This window comes from Mobula hypostoma, chromosome 1 (genome assembly GCF_963921235.1).
Source record: "Mobula hypostoma chromosome 1, sMobHyp1.1, whole genome shotgun sequence".
Classification (NCBI taxonomy): Eukaryota; Metazoa; Chordata; class Chondrichthyes; order Myliobatiformes; family Myliobatidae; genus Mobula; species Mobula hypostoma.
Window position 1 is genome coordinate 91,088,032 of NC_086097.1, and position 16,601 is coordinate 91,104,632.

At 43.7% G+C, this 16,601-nt stretch overlaps 1 protein-coding gene across 4 annotated transcripts in view; it reads left to right on the forward strand.

The window, feature by feature from the left end:
• Positions 1 to 16,601, forward strand: part of tmem121aa (transmembrane protein 121Aa) — an 87,722-nt gene that overhangs the window by 39,325 nt on the left and 31,796 nt on the right. For 2 of the 4 annotated variants that reach the window (XM_063072754.1, XM_063073097.1), the window contains exon 2: positions 1,049 to 1,083. The exons of the other annotated variants lie outside the window; for them this stretch is intronic. The gene's annotated coding sequence lies outside the window, so the exon portion shown is untranslated. The remainder of the gene's footprint in view (positions 1 to 1,048; positions 1,084 to 16,601) is intronic. 4 annotated transcript variants of the gene reach the window in all.

Here is a 16,601-nt window from a genome sequence, read left to right on the forward strand (position 1 = left end):
TAGGAGAGTCTAAAGCTAGAAGACAAAGGTTTTTGATGAATGGGGAAAGACTGAAAGGGAAAGATCTGAAGAGCATGAATTCCATCCAGGAGGTGGCGTATTTGTGGTATGAGCTGCCAGAAGAAGTAGTAGAGGAAGGTACAATTTGACAGGTATAGGCCAAAGGTACACAGATAGGACTAGTTTGGTTAGGCACCTTTGCCCTTGCACCTTAGACAAATTGGACCAGAGGGCTTGTTTCAGTGCTGTCTGACTGCCTATGACTCTTTGCTTCTATTCACCAATCCTAGTATCTCCATGTATCCTGGGGTCATATTTTGACTGGTAAAGCTTCCGTGATGCAGCTTAGAGCATTTTACTCTGCAAAAAAAGAAATGGGAAGCTATATAAATGCAGCACCTGTGTTGTTGTCCATTTCCCTGGTTTGATTGCGGATGGGGAAATGGCTCAAAGGTTGACTTGAGCTCAGTTACAATGGTGGCTTGATTACAGAGCATTTACAAAGAGGAGTAATAAAATAGTGACGGTGTGGATGGGAGGCGGACAGGGTTTGCAGGCTTCATGGAGTACTGATGTTGCAAAATACATGGCTGCATTTCATTACAGGATGTCTAACACAAGATTCAGGAAGCACATCTACACTTCTCGCTGCCTCAGTAAAATAGCCAGCATAATCTACAAGCCCACCTACCCCAGATAATCTCTCCTCCTCTCTTCCATTGGGCAGAAAATACAAAAGCCTGAAAGCACATACCCCCAGGGTCAAGGCTATTATAGGACTATCTAGTAGTTCACTAGTATGATAAAAGTGGGCTCCTTACCTCATAATCTATCTTGTAGTGAACTTGCACATTAAAATTTACCTGCATTTGCACTTTTCTGTAGCTGTTACCCTTTATTCTGCATTGCTATTGTTTTACCTCGTTCTACCTCAATGCACAGTGTAATGATTTGATCTGTATGAACAGTATATAAGACAAGCTTCTTCGTGATTCACTGCTGGTCACAATAATAAACTACTTCCAATTTCATTTCATCCTTCATACAGGGCAATGGGAAGAAGTGGAAGTTTGAGTATGGGAGGTATGATTTTTATTTGTTGAAATTAGTATGGACACCTGGTAGACCTTTGCTGATAAAATTGTTGCAGAGGACATGTAGAAAAGCAGTTTAACCATTCATCCTGATGTGACATCCATTCCTTTGGTTCTGCACCTGTAAAGTTTGTCCAGAATATATGCTGAATTCTCCTAAGCAGGACTTCAGCCCACAACCTCTTGACTAAAGGATGTGGACTGTATTTAATTGTGAAACAAGATCCTGGGCTGCTAGTGCAGAAACAAAGCTGACCACAATGGAAACACATAGAAGGTCAGATGGCGTTTTCTGTTTTCATTTCAGATTCAGTCATTAATTGATGTCAAGTTTCTGAAATCAAATAAGTTACCTGAAAACATTAAAATTTCATAATCTGCATTGTAACAAAGCTCTTTTGCTTATACTTTATTATGACAGAGAAGGGGGCTATTCAGCCACTCCAGTCAAATCTGGCTCTCAGAGCATCCCCTCACTTATTGCCCTGCAACCGATCCTGTCTCTCACTTCCGTCCATTTCACCTTAATTTTCCTACCACCCACCTACACAGCAGCCAGCTAACGTACCAGCCTTTGGGATGTGAGAGGAAATCAGAGCACCTGGAGGAAACACACATGACAGAGAGAGCAAGAAAACTCCCTACAAGCAGCGGCTGAGATCAGAATTGAACCCAGATCAAGGAGCTGTGAGCCACCGAGCCAGCCGAGTCTGTAAGAAATTCCAGAAAGGAGCTGTTACTCATTCCATGAGCCATTCAATCAGACCATGGCTGAGGTGTAGTTTATCCCCTTTTACCACTGTTTTGTCCCATTTCTCCTTTAACCTTGACCCCAATTCCAATTGTTTCAGCTGAACACAACCCACACAGGAAGGGTGTTCCTGATTTGTGTAACTCTTGAGTAAAGAAAAGAAAAATTGCCCAAGAGTACTGTTGCAAATAAACTCACTTCAAAATAAAATTAATGGACTGAATTGTGGAAAAATTGGAAAAGAGTATGCAGATGACTGAGAATCTGAAAGATCTAGCTATTAACCACATTTAAACCCAACTTTCACTTTGACATTTTCTGGTTCTACAAAAATAAATTCGATGGATTATTTAAATTCATTGGCTTGTTTTAGAGAATGTCAATTATAAAATGACAAAGAAACAAAAAGACAAATTTGAATGACACAGAAAGATTGGAGATACTGGAATAGAGATACACAAAAAATACTGGAGGAACTCTGCAAGTCAGGCAGCCTCTATGGAGGGAAATGAACAGTTAATGCTTCGGGCCGAGACCCTTTATCAGGAAGGTAAACAGCTGACTGTTTACTCCCTTCCACAGATGCTGCCTGACATGGTGAGTTCCTCTGACATTTTGGGCATGTTGCTCAAGATTTCCAGCATCTTCAGAATCTCCTGTGTTTAGGAAACTGTGGGTGATGGGAAATTATAAGATTAGAATTATAATTTTTAAAAAACTGCTCCACAGTGCCACCCAATGGACAGCTGAAGAAGCTGCCGTGAAATCCTCAGGAACTTCCCATCAGCATTATCAGAATCAGATTCAGGTTTAACATCTGGCGTATGTCATGAAATTGGCTGTTTTGCAAAAGCAGTACATTGGAAAACATGGTAATAAAAAACTATATGCTACAATAAGGAATATTAAATATTAAATAAGAAGTGCAAAAAGATAAATGTATATTGAGGTAGCGTACATTGGTTCATTGTACATTCAGAAATCTGATGGTGGAGGAGAAAAAGCTGGTGAAGGCAAGAGATTGGTGCCGGAGGGGAATGGATCAACCATGATGAAATGACGGAGCAGACGCAATGGGGCAAATGGTCTAATTCTGCTCCTATATTTTATGGGCTTATTGTCTTATACTCTTGTCCTCTTGAAATGAATGCTAACATTACATTTGCATTTGCATTCCTTACCACCAGCTCAACCTACAAGTTAATCTTTAGGGAATCTTGCATAATGACACCCGATTCCCTTTGCATCTTTCATTTTTGAATTTTCTCCCCATTTAGAAGATTGTCTACACCTTTATTTCTTCTTCAAAAGTGCATGACCATACACTTCCCTATGTTGCCACTTCTTTGCCCATTCTCTCAATCTGTCCAAGTCCTTCTGCAGACTCCCTGTTTCCTCAACACTACCTGCCCATCCACCTATCATTGTCTCGACTGCAGACTTGGCCACAAAGCCATACATTCCATCGTTCAAATCATTGACATATAATGTGAAGAGAAGCAGTCCCAGTACCGGCGTCCTTTGTCTATTCTGCCTGTTATTTCATCAAAGCATTCCAATCGATTTGTCAGGCAAGATCGCCCCTTAAAGTAACCATGCTGACTTTAACCTATTTTATCATGTGCCTCCAAGTACCTTGAAACCTCATCCTTAATAATGGATTCCAACATCTTCCCAACCACTGAAGTCAGGCTAACTGGCCTATAAGTTCTGCCTCCCTCCCTTCTTAAAGAGCGAAGTGACATTTGCAATTTTCCAGCCCTCCAGAACAATTCCTGAATCTCGTGATTGTTGAAAGATCATTATTAAAGCCCCCAGAATCTCTTCAGCTAGCTCTTTCAGAACCCTGGGGTGTAGTCCATCTGGTCTAAGTAACTTACCACCTTCAGGCCTTTCATTTTCTCAAGTTCCTTTTCCTTAGTAATAGCAACGACACTCACTTCTGCCCCCTGACGCTCTTGAATTTCTGGCATACTGCTAGTGTCTTCAACAGTGAAGTCTGACACAAAATACTTAATTAATTTTGTCCACCATTTCTTTGTACCCCATTAATACCTGTCCAACATCATTTTCCAGCAGCCCAATACCCACTCTCGCCTCTCTATTGCTCTTTATATATCTGAAAAGGTTATGAGTAATACAAAGAAGGAAAGGGATTTACATTAAGAGCCTGACCATCACAGGTGCTGTTAGTGTCAGTGCTACCACACACAGTTTTGAATGTGACTTCTAATGCTGTGTATGTGGATTTGGCATGTTCAATATGTGACCACGCAGGTTTCATTTGGATATTCATAAGACTTGCATGTAGATTAATTGGCCTCTGTGAATTGCTCATTAGTGTAGGTTGATGCCAAAATAAATGAAAAGGGAGTTAGAGAATAACTTGTAGGATACTGGGAAATAGGGCTGGAAGCACTGCTGTTTGTGATGGACAGGGAGAGAGTGGCATTGCAAAACAGTGATAGTATCACAGCTGCAGAAAGGGAGGAATTGTCTCTGAGTCTGTGTGGGTGGAAGTCAGAAACAGGCAGGGAGCAATCACTGTATTTGGGGTATTCATAGACTCCACAAAAGTAGCAGTGACACCGAGAAGCAGATTAATCATGAGGTTTTTGGAAAGGTTCAGAAATAAGAGGGTTGTTGTCAGCGGTGACATCAACATCCCTAACATTATTGGCACCTCTTTAGTGCAAAAGGTTTGGATGGGGCGGAGTTTGTTAAGTGTGCCCAGAAAGGATTCCTGACACAATACGTGTACAGGCCGATTAGAGGACAGGGCACTCTTAAGCCAGGAAGTTTAGGAAGGGACTCAGAAGAGCTAGGAGAGAACGTGAGAGGGCCTTGTCAAGTAGGATTAAGGAAAACCCCAGTGCTTTCTACTCGTGTGTAAAGAACGGGAGGAAGACTAGAGTGAGGATAGGACTAGTCAGGGATAAAAATGGAAGCGTGCCTGGAGTCAGAGGAGGTAATGAAGGTCCTTATTGAATATTCACCAGTGAGAGGGACCTTGATGAATGTGAGGTCAGCATAAAACAGACTAATATGCTGGCATATATCGACGTTAGGAAAGAGGATGTGCTGGAACCTTTGAAAAACATTTGGATGGATTAAGTTCCTGTGCTGGATATGATATATTCCAGGTTACTCCTGGAAGAGAGGGAAGTGATTGCTGCACCTTTGGTGATGATCCTTGTGTCCTTTCTAACCACAGGAGTAGTTCCAGATGATTGGAGGGTGGCAAATGTTATTCCTTTGTTCAACAATAGTATTAGTGATAATCCAGGCTATTATAGACCAGTGAGTCTCACATCTGTAGTGGGAAAACTATTGGAGAGGATGCTTAGAAAGAGGATTTATGAGCATTTGGAGAAGCGTGTCTGATTAGGGATGGTCAACATGGGTTTGTGAGGGACAAAACAAATTGATGAAGCTAGAGCAGTTTTAGTAAGTTTGTGTTTGACAAGATTCCCCATGGTAGACTCACCTAGGGAGTCAGGAGGAATGGGATCTGGGGAAACTTGGCTGCATGGATTTGGAAATGGCTTGCCCACAGAAGGCAGAGAATAATAGGAGATGGAGTCTGGAGGTCCGTGACTAGTGGTACTCTGTGGGGATTGTTCTGCGACCTCTGTTCTTTGTGATTTTTATAAATGACTTGGATGAGGATATTTTCTCAAAAGATGACACAAAAGATAGTGTGGAAGATTGTTGTAATTTATAATGGGACATAGATAGGATGCAGAGCTGAGGTGGAAAGTGGCAGAAAGAGTTCAAGTGTGAAGTGATACCCTTTGGAAGGTTGAACTTGAAGGCAGAGTAGCAGGTTAATAGCAGGATTCTTATCAGTGTGGAGGAACAGAGGGATCCTGGAGTCCACATCCAAAGATCCCTCAATGTTGATAGGGTTGTTGAGAAGGTGTATGATGTTGGCCTTCATTAATCAGGGTATTGAGTTCAAGAACCGGGGGTAATGTTGCAGCTCTTTAAAACCCTGGTAAGACCACACTTGGAGTATTATGTTCATTTCTGGTCGTGTCATAATAGGAAGGATATGGATGCTTTAGAGAGGGTGCAGAGGAGATTTACCAGGATGCTGCCTGGATTAGAGAGCATGTAGCATGAATAAAGGTGTAGTGAGCTGTGTCATTTCTCTTTGGAGTGAAGGACACTGAGGTGACTTCATAGAGATGTATAAGGTGATTAGAGCCAGAGGTAGAGTGCAGAGCCAGTGTCCCAGTATGTCCCAATATGAGAGGGCACAATGTGAAGGTAGTTGGTGGAAGGTAGAAGGTGGAATGTCAAATATAGGTGTTTTACAGAGAGTGAATATAATGCTGTGAGGGGGTGGTTTTGGAGGCAGATAGATTAGGGACATTTAAGAGACCCTTCGATAGGCACATGGATGAAAGAAACATGGAAAGCTATGTGGGAAGGAGAGATTAGATTGTCCTTCAAGCAGGTCAAAAGGTCAGCACAGCTTTGTGGAATGAAGGGCCTGTACCGTACTCTATTGTTCTATGTTCTCTCCTGACCTCAGCCTAGCCTAAAGAGCTCTACTGCTAATGAAGTACTTTGGAGGTGTGGTTACTGTTGTTTCATAGGACATGAGGTGGATCATTCGCAAAGGGCATGATATTAACAGATAGTTCTATGTAATTTAAGGGGAGTACAGTGACACAGCTAATAGTGATATTGTAGAACAACTTGGTTTCATCTTGATGTCTGCTGAGGTTTACAAGTTGTCCCTTTGACTGTTTGGGTTTCCACTGGCTGGTTAGTTTCCTGTCACATCTCAAGACATGCAGATTGGTGGATTCATTTTCCTTAGTGTACAGTTCGAGGTAGAATCTCGGGGTTAGATGAGAATGTGAGGGGAATTTTAAAAAATGAGGTTAAGGTAGGATTAGTGTAAATAGGCTGTTGATGGCCGGCACACAGACAATGGGACGAAGGGCCTGTTTCATAGTTGTGCCGACCCTCAAACCCTGCCTCCCATATAAGCCCCCACCTTAAATTCCTCCATATACCTGTCTAGTAGTCTCTTAAACTTCACTAGCGTATCTGCCTCCACCACTGGCTCAGGCAGTGCATTCCATGCACCAACCACTCTCTGAGTAAAAAACCTTCCTCTAATATCCCCCTTGAACTTCTCACCCCTTACCTTAAAGCCATATCCTCTTGTATTGAGCAGTGGTGCCCTGGGGAAGAGGCGCTGGCTATCGACTCCATCTATTCCTCTTATTATCTTGTACACCTCTATCATGTCTCCTCTCATCCTCCTTCTCTCCAAAGAGTAAAGCCCTAGCTCCCTTAATCTCTGATCATAATGCATACTCTCTAAACCGGGCAGCATTCTGGTAAGTCTCCTCTGTACCCTTTCCAATGCTTCCACATCCTTCCTGTAGTGAGGTGACCAGAAATGGACACAGTACTCCAAGGGTGGCCTAACCAGAGTTTTATAGAGCTGCATCATTACATCGCGACCCTTAAACTCTATCCCTCGACTTATGAAAGCTAACACCCCATAAGCTTTCTTAACTACCCTATCCACCTGTGAGGCAACTTTCAGGGATCTGTGGACATGTACCCCGAGATCCCTCTGCTCCTCCACACTACCTAGTATCCTGCCATTTACTTTGTAATCTGCCTTGGAGTTTGTCCTTCCAAAGTGTACCACCTCACACTTCTCCGGGTTGAACTCCATCTGCCACTTCTCAGCCCACTCCTGCATCCTATCAATGTCTCTCTGCAATCTTTGACAATCCTCTACACTATCTGCAACACCACCAACCTTTGTGTCGTCTGCAAGCTTGCCAACCCACCCTTCTAACCCCACATCCAGGTCATTAATAAAAATCACAAAAAGTAGAGGTCCCAGAACAGATCCTTGTGGGACACCACTAGTCACAACCCTCCACTCTGAGTGTACTCCCTCCACCACGACCCTCTGCCTTCTGCAGGCAAGCCAATTCTGAATCCACCTGGACAAACTTCCCTGGATCCCATGCCTTCTGACTTTCTGAATAAGCCTACTGTGTGGAACCTTGTCAAATGCCTTACTAAAATCCATATAGATCACATCCATTGCACTACTCTCATCTATATGCCTGGTCACCTCCTCAAAGAACTCTATCAGTCTTGTTAGACACGATCTGCCCTTCACAAAGCCATGCTGACTGTCCCTGATCAGACCATGATTCTCTAAATGCCTATAGATCCTATCTCTAAGAATCTTTTCCAACAGCTTTCCCACCACAGACGTAAGGCTCACTGGTCTATAATTACCCGGACTATCCCTACTACCTTTTTTGAACAAGGGGACAACATTCGCCTCCCTCCAATCCTCTGGTACCATTCCCGTGGACAACGAGGACATAAAGATCCTAGCCAGAGGCTCAGCAATCTCTTCTCTCGCCTCGTGGAGCAGCCTGGGGAATATTCCGTCAGGCCCCGGGGACTTACCTGTCCTAATGTATTTTAACAACTCCAACATCTCCTCTCCCTTAATATCAATATACTCCAGAACATCAACCTCACTCATATTGTCCTCACCATCATCAAGTTCCCTCTCATTGGTGAATACTGAAGAGAAGTATTCATTGAGGACCTCGCTCACTTCCACAGCCTCCAGGCACATCTTCCCACTTTTATCTCTAATTGGTCTTACCTTCACTCCTGTCATCCTTTTTTTTTTCACATAATTGAAGAATGCCTTGGGGTTTTCCTTTACCCTACTCGCCAAGGCCTTCTCATGCCCCCTTCTTGCTCTTCTCAGCCCTTTCTTAAGCTCCTTTCTTGCTTCCCTATATTTCTCAATAGACCCAAGCAACACACATAGAAGTTGCTGGTGAACGCAGCAGGCCAGGCAGCATCTCTAGGAAGAGGTGCAGTCGATGTTTCAGGCGATGCTGCCTGGCCTGCTGCATTCACCAGCAACTTTTATGTGTGTTGCTTGAATTTCCAGCATCTGCAGAATTCCTGTTGTTTGCGTTTTTAACCTCAATAGACCCATCTGATCCTTGCTTCCTAAATCTCATGTATGCTGCCTTCTTCCACCTGACTAGATTTTCCACCTCACTTGTCACCCATGGTTCCTTCACCCTACCATTCTTTATCTTCCTCACCGAGACAAATTTATCCCTAACATCCCGCAAGAGATCTGTAAACATTGACCACATGTCCATAGTACATTTCCCTGCAAAAACATCACCCCAATTCACACCCGCAAGTTCTAGCCTTATAGCCTCATAATTTGCCTTTCCCCAATTAAAAATTTTCCTGTCCTCTCTGATTCTATCCTTTTCCATGATAATGCTAAAGGCCAGGGAGCGGTGGTCACTGTCCCCCAGATGCTTACCCACTGAGAGATCTGTGACCTGACCCGGTTCTTTACCTAGTACTAGATCTAGTATGGCATTCCCCCTGGTCGGCCGGTCCACATACTGTGACAGGAATCCGTCCTGGACACACTTAACAAACTCTGCCCCATCTAAACCCTTGGAACTAATCAGGTGCCAATCAATATTAGGGAAGTTAAAGTCACCCATGATAACAACCCTGTTATTTTTGCACCTTTCCAAAATCTGCCTCCCAATCTGCTCCTCTGTATCCCTGCTGCTACCAGGGGGCCTATAGAATACCCCCAGTAGAGTAACTGCACCCTTCCTGTTCCTGACTTCCACCCATATTGACTCAAAAGAGGATCCTGCTACATTATCCACCCTTTCTGTAGCTGTAATAGTATCCCTGACCAGTAATGCCACCCCTCCTCCCCTTTTTCCGCCCTCTCTATCCCTTTTAAAGTGCTGAAATCCAGGAATATTGAGAATCCATTCCTGCCCTGGTGCCAGCCAAGTCTCTGTAATGGCCACTACATCATAATTCCATGTGTGTATCCAAGCTCTCAGTTCATCACCTTTGTTCCTGATGCTTCTTGCATTGAGGTACACACATTTCAGCCCTTCTACCTTACTGTCTTTACATCGTTTATTCTGCTTCTCTTTCCTCAAAGCCTCTCTGTATGTTAGATCTGGCTTTACTCCATGCACTTCTTTCACTGCTCTATCACTCTGGGTCCCATCCCCCTCGCAAATTAGTTTAAACCCTCCCGAACCATGCTAGCAAACCTACCTGCAAGGATATTACTCCCCCTCAAGTTCAGGTGCAACCCATCCAATCTGTACAGGTCCCACCTTCCCCAGAAGAGATCCCAATGATCTAAAAACCTAAAACCCTGCTCCCTGCACCAACTCCTCAGCCATGCATTCAACTGCCATCTCCTCCAATTCTTACCATCACTGTCACGTAGCACTGGCAGCAATCCTGAGAATGCCACCCTTGAGGTCCTGTTCTTCAGCCTTCTGCCTAGTTCCCAAAACTCACACTTCAGGACCTCATCCCTCTTCCTGCCTATATCATTGGTCCCAACATGTATCACGACTTCTGGTTGCTTTCCCTCTCGTACCAGGATGTCATGCACCCAGTCGGAGACATCCCGGACCCTGGCACCCGGGAGGCAACAAACCATGCGGGTGTCCTTCTCACGTCCACAAAATCTCCTGTCTGCTCCATTGACTATAGAGTCTCCAATGACGACAGCTCTCCTCTTCTCCGTCCCACCCTTTTGCACCACAGGGTCAGACTCAGTGCCGGAGGCCCTGCCACTGTGGCTCACACCTGGTCGGTCGTCCCTGCCAACAGTATCCAGTATTTTGGTGCTGTGTCTCTCTATGATTGGCCAAGGGTTACAAGTGTTGATCAAGGCATGTGATGCTGCTGCCCTGCCACTTCTTAAAATTCTACCAGGATTTTATTGAATATCTCGAGTCAAAGGAGCATGATAAAAGGTTACTCTTCTAAAGTTAAGATGTTCTTTCAGGAAGCAAAATTGATGTGTAGAATTTTGTGCCTTTCTCATCACCACTGAAGCTAATTTAAAGTGAACTATGATAATAATTCCCAGATGACTTTGTCCGGGGTAGGTAGTGTTTGCAGTGAACGTTGACTATAAACTGAGTGGACAGTCAGCCTTGCGGTCACATCCAATAACTTAAATGGATGAGTGTTTTGAATTTCTTAACCAGCAAAATATGTGATCTTTACTCTTGGCTGGAGAGTTTATTTGAAGCAGCCAGATTACTCACACATTGTTGTTACTGTTTTGAACTTCACATTAAATCCCTTCTTGAACCTGTCATTATTTGTGTCACCTCCTTTGGATCACAGCTATCCAGGGTGTCTGTAGTCCTCTACTTCTTGACACTTCCAGATCCCAGTTTTCTATCACTTCAAAATGGCAATTATGTTCTTGGCTGAATTAGCCTGAGCTGTGAACATCCTTCTTTAAATCTCTCCACTTGTCAATCTCTCCTTTTTTAAGTTATTTATTAAAGCCTGCTTCTTTGGCTAAGCTGCTGAAACAGTTGGCTCTCTGTCAGATTCTGTCTGTTAATACTGTTAACATTTATATAAAGGTATAGAAAGGGTGAAAGCAGGGAGGGTGGATAAAAACAAGTGGTGTCGCAGCAACAACTTTGTACTCAACATTAGTAAGACCAAAGAATTGGTTATGGACTTCCGAAAGGCTGAGACGAGGGAACCCGCATCGGACCTCATCAAGGGATCAGCAACGGAAAAGTGAGCAACTTCAGGTTCCTTGGTGTCAATATCTCTGAGGATCTGCCCTGGACCCAGCATATTGATAGAGTTACATAGAAAGCATGACAGCAGCTATATTTCATTAGAAAGCTCAGGAATTTTGATATGTCACCAAAGACACCTGCAAATTTCTACTGATGTACTATGGAGAGCATTCCAACTGGCTGCATTGCTGTCTGGTACGGGAGGTGGGCGTGATGGGACTACCGAACAGGATCAAAATAAACTGCAGAAAGTTGTGAACACAGTCAGCTCCATCTTGAGTAGCAGCCTCCGTAGTATTCAGGACATCTTCAAGGAACGATGCCTCAAAAAGGCAGCATTCCATCACTAAGGACTCCATCACCCAGGACATACCCTTTTCTAATTACTACCATCAGGGAGGAGGGACCAGAGCCTGAAGGACACACTCAATGATTCAGAAACAGCTTCTTCCCCTCTGCCATCAGATTTTGGAATGGACAGTGAACCCATGAACCCTACCTCACTCCTTCCTTTTCTCTTTTGCACTACTTAATTAATTTAACTTTTTATATATATAGACCATAAGACCATAAGGCATAGGAGCAGAATTAGGTCATCTGGCCCACCGAGTCTGCTCTGCCGTTCCATCATGTCTGATCCTTTTTTTCTATCTCCTCTCAACCCCAGTTCCCAGCCTTCTCCCCGTAACCTTTATTGCCATGTCCAATCAACAACCTATCAATCTCTGTCTTATATACACCCAACGACCTGGCCTCCACAGCTGCATGTGGCAACAAATTCCACAAATTCACCATCCTCTGGCTGAAGAAATTTCTCCACATCTCTCTTTTGAAAGGACACGCCCCTACCCTGAGGCTGTGCCCTCTTGTCCTAGACTCTCCCACCACGGGAAATATCCTTTCCACATCTACTCTGTCTAGCCTTTCAACATTTGAAAGGTTTCAATGAAATCCCCCCTCATCCTTCTGAATTCCGGAGAGTACAGACACAGAGCCAATAAACGTTCCTTGTATGATAACCCTTCCATTCCAGGAATCATTCTTGTGAACCTCCTCTGGATCCTCTCCAATGCCAGCTTTTCATTTCTAAGATGAGGGGCCTAAAACTGTTCACAATTCTCAAGGTGAGACCTCATCAGTGCCTTATAAAGCCTCAGCATCACATCCTTGCTCTTGTATTCTAGACCTCTTGAAATGAATGCTAACATGACATTTGCTTTCCTCGTCACCGACTAAACCTGCAAGTTAACCTTCAGGGTGTTCTGCACAAGGACTCCCAAGTACCTCTGCATCTCACATTCCCGGATTTTCTCCCCGTTTAGAAGATAGTCTGCACATTTATTTCTACTACCAAAGTGCCTGACCATGCATTTTCCAACATTGTATTTCATTTGCCATTTTCTTGCCCATTCTCCTACTTGTTCTGCATTGTACCTGTTTCCTCCACACTACCTGCCCCTCCACCAATCTTCGTATCATCTGCAAACTTGATAACAAAGCCATCTATTCCATCATCTAAATCATAAAAAGAAGCGGTCCCAACACCGACCCCTGTGGAACACCACTAGTCACTGGCAACCAACCAGAAAAGGATCCTTTTATTCCCACTCACTGCCTCCTACCAATCAGCCAATGCACTAACCATGTTAGTAACTTTTGTGTGATACCATGGGATCTTAACTTGGTAAGCAGCCTCATGTGTGGCACCTTGTCAGAGGCCTTCTGAAAGTCCAAATATAGAACATCCACTGCATCCCCCTTGTTCTACTTGTAATCTCCTCAAAGTATTCCAACAGGTCCTTCAGGCAGGATTTTCCCTGAAGGAAACCATGCTGACTTTGTACTATCTTGTCCTGTGTCACCAAGTACTCCAGCACCTCATCCTTAACAATTGACTCTAACATCTTCCCAGCCACAGAGGTCAGGCTAACTGGTCTATGATTTCCTTTCTGTGCCTTCCTACTTTCTTAAAGAGTGGAGTAACATTTGCAATTTTCTAGTCCTCTGGCAACATGCCAGAGCTCAATGACTTTTGAAAGATCATTTCTAATGCCGCCACAATCTCTAACTCTACCTCTTTCAGTCCCTAGAGTGCAGTTCATCTGGTCCAGGTGACTTATGTACCTTTAGGTCTTTCAGCCTTTTGAGCACCTTCTCTGTTGTAACAGAAACTGCACCCACTTCTCTTCCTTCATACACTACAACATCAGGCATACACAGTGAAGACTGACGCAAAATACACATCAGCCATTTCCTTGTATCCCATTATTAATCCTCCTGCCTCATTTTCTGGTGGTCCTATATGCACTCTCATTTCTCTTTTATTTTTAACATTTTGAAAAAAACTTTTACTATCCATTTTGATATTCTTTGCTAGCTTGCTTTCCGATCAGAGATAAAAGTGGGAAGATGTGCCTGGAGGCTGCGGAAGTGAGCGAGGTCCTCAATGAATACTTCTCTTCAGTATTCACCAATGAGAAGGAACTTTTTGATGGTGAGGACAATATGAATGAGGTTGTTCTTCTGGAGTATATTGATATTAAGGGAGAGGAGGTGCTGGAGTTGTTAAAATACATTAGGACGGATAAGTCCCCAGGCTGCTCCACGAGGCAAGGGAAGAGATTGCTGAGCCTCTGGCTAGGATCTTTATGTCCTCGTTGTCCACGGGCATGGTACCAGAGGATTGGAGGGAGGCAAATGTTGTCCCCTTGTTCAAAAAAGGTAGTAGGGATAGTCTGGGTAATTATAGACCAGTGAGCCCTACGTCTGTGGTGGGAAAGCTGTTGGAAAAGATTCTCAGAGATAGGATCTCTGGGCATTTAGAGAATCATGGTCAGATCAGGGACAAGTCAGCATGGGTTTGTGAAGGGCAGATCATGTCTAACAAGCCTGATAGAGTTCTTTGAGGAGGTAACTAGGCATATAGATGAGGGTAGTGCAGTGGATGTGATCTATATGGATTTTAGTAAGGCATTTGACAAGGTTCCACACGATAGGCTTATTCAGAAAGTCAGAAGGCATGGGATCCAGGGAAGTTTGTCCAGATGGATTCAGAATTGGCTTGCCTGCAGAAGGCGGAGGGTCATGGTGGAGGGAGTACATTCGGATTGGAGGGTTGTGACTAGTGGTGTCCACCAAGGATCAGTTCTGGGACCTCTACTTTTTGTGATTTTTATTAATGACCTGGATGTGGGGTTAGAAGGGTGGGTTGGCAAGCTTGCAGACGACACAAAGGTTGGTGGTGTTGCAGATAGTGTAGAGGATTCTTGGAGATTGCAGAGAGACATTGATAGGTTGTAGAAGTGGCCTGAAAAGTGGCAGATGGAGTTCAACCCGGAGAAGTGTGAGGTGGTACACTTTGGAAGGACAAACTCCAAGGCAGAGTACAAAGTAAATGGCAGGATACTTGGTAGTGTGGAGGAGCAGAGGGATCTGGGGATACATGTCCACAGATCCCTGAAAGTCGCCTCACAGGTAGATAGGGTAGTTAAGAAAGCTTATGGGGTGTTAGCTTTCATAAGTCGAGGGACAGAGTTTAAGAGTCACGAGGTAATGATGCAGCTCTATAAAACTCTGGTTCGGCCACACTTGGAGTACTGTGTCCAGTTCTGGTCGCCTCACTATAGGAAGGATATGGAAGCATTGGAAAGGGTATAGAGGAGATTTACCAGGATGCTGTCTGGTTTAGAGAGTATGGATTATGATCAGAGATTAAGGGAGCTAGGGCTTTACTCTTTGGAGAGAAGGAGGATGAGAGGAAACATGATAGAGGTATACAAAATTTTAAGAGGAATAGATAGAGTGGATAGCCAGCACCTCTTCCCCAGGACACCACTGCTCAATACAAGGGGATATGGCTTTAAGGTAAGGGGTGGGTTCAAGGGGGATATTAGAGGAAGGTTTTTTACTCAGAGAGTGGTTGGTGCGTGGAATACCCTGCCTGAGTCAGTGGTGGAGGCAGATACACTAGTAAAATTTAAGAGACTACTAGACTGGTATATGGAGGAATTTAAGATGGGGGGGTTATATGGGAGGCAGGGTTTGAGGGTCTGCACAACAATATGGGCTGAAGGGCCTGTACTGTGCTGTACTATTCTCTGTTCTATGTTCATATTTCATCTTTTCCCTTCTAAAGATTTTTTTAGTTGCTCTCTGTAGGTTTTTAAAAACTTTCCATCTTCTATCTTCCCACTAATTTTTGCTTTGTTGTATGCCCTTTCTTTTGCTTTTACAATAGCTTTAACTTCCCTTGTCAGCCACTGTTGTACTATTTTACCATTTAAGTATTTCTTCATTTTTGGAATAACATGTCCTGCACCTTCCTCATTTTTCCCAGGAACTCATGCCATTGTTGTTCCGCTGTCATCCCTGCCAGCAGCTGCTTCCAATTTATTTTGGCTAACTCCTCTCTCATACCACTGTAATTCCCACTGAAATACTGCTACATCAGACTTTACTTTCTCCCTATCAAGTTTCAAGTTGAACATATTCATATTGTGATCACTGGTTCCTAAGGGTTCTTTATACCTTTAGCTCCCTAATCGTCTCTGGTTCATTACATAACACTCCATCCAGCATAGCTGATCCCCTAGTAGGCTCATTGACAAACTGCTCTAAAAAGCTATCTGTTAGGCATTCAACAAACTCACTCTCTTGAGATCCATTACCAACTTGATTTTCCAATCGACCAATATATCTACTGTAATTTACACTTTTTATTATTATGTATGGCAATGTACTGCTGCCGCAGAACAACAAATTTCACAATGTATGCAGTTGGTATTAAACCTGATTCTAATTATGATTCTGAACAAGTGGTTGTAGGTTTAAGATCAGAGGCAAGAGATTTACAGTAGATATCAAAGACATCTTCTTATCACAAAGGGTGGTGTGTGTTTGCAATGGGCTGTCAGAAATAATGGTTGAGCTGGGCTCACTCAGCGACGTTCAAAAACCATCTAGATAAGTGCATGGTTAGGAGAGGTTTAGAGGGGTTTGGGCCAGATACAGGCAAATGGGACTGGCCTGCTGGACAACACAGTCAGTTTGGACCATATGGGCTCTGACTCCTCCAAAATGCCTTGGACCCTTTTATTAGAGTGGAAACGACAC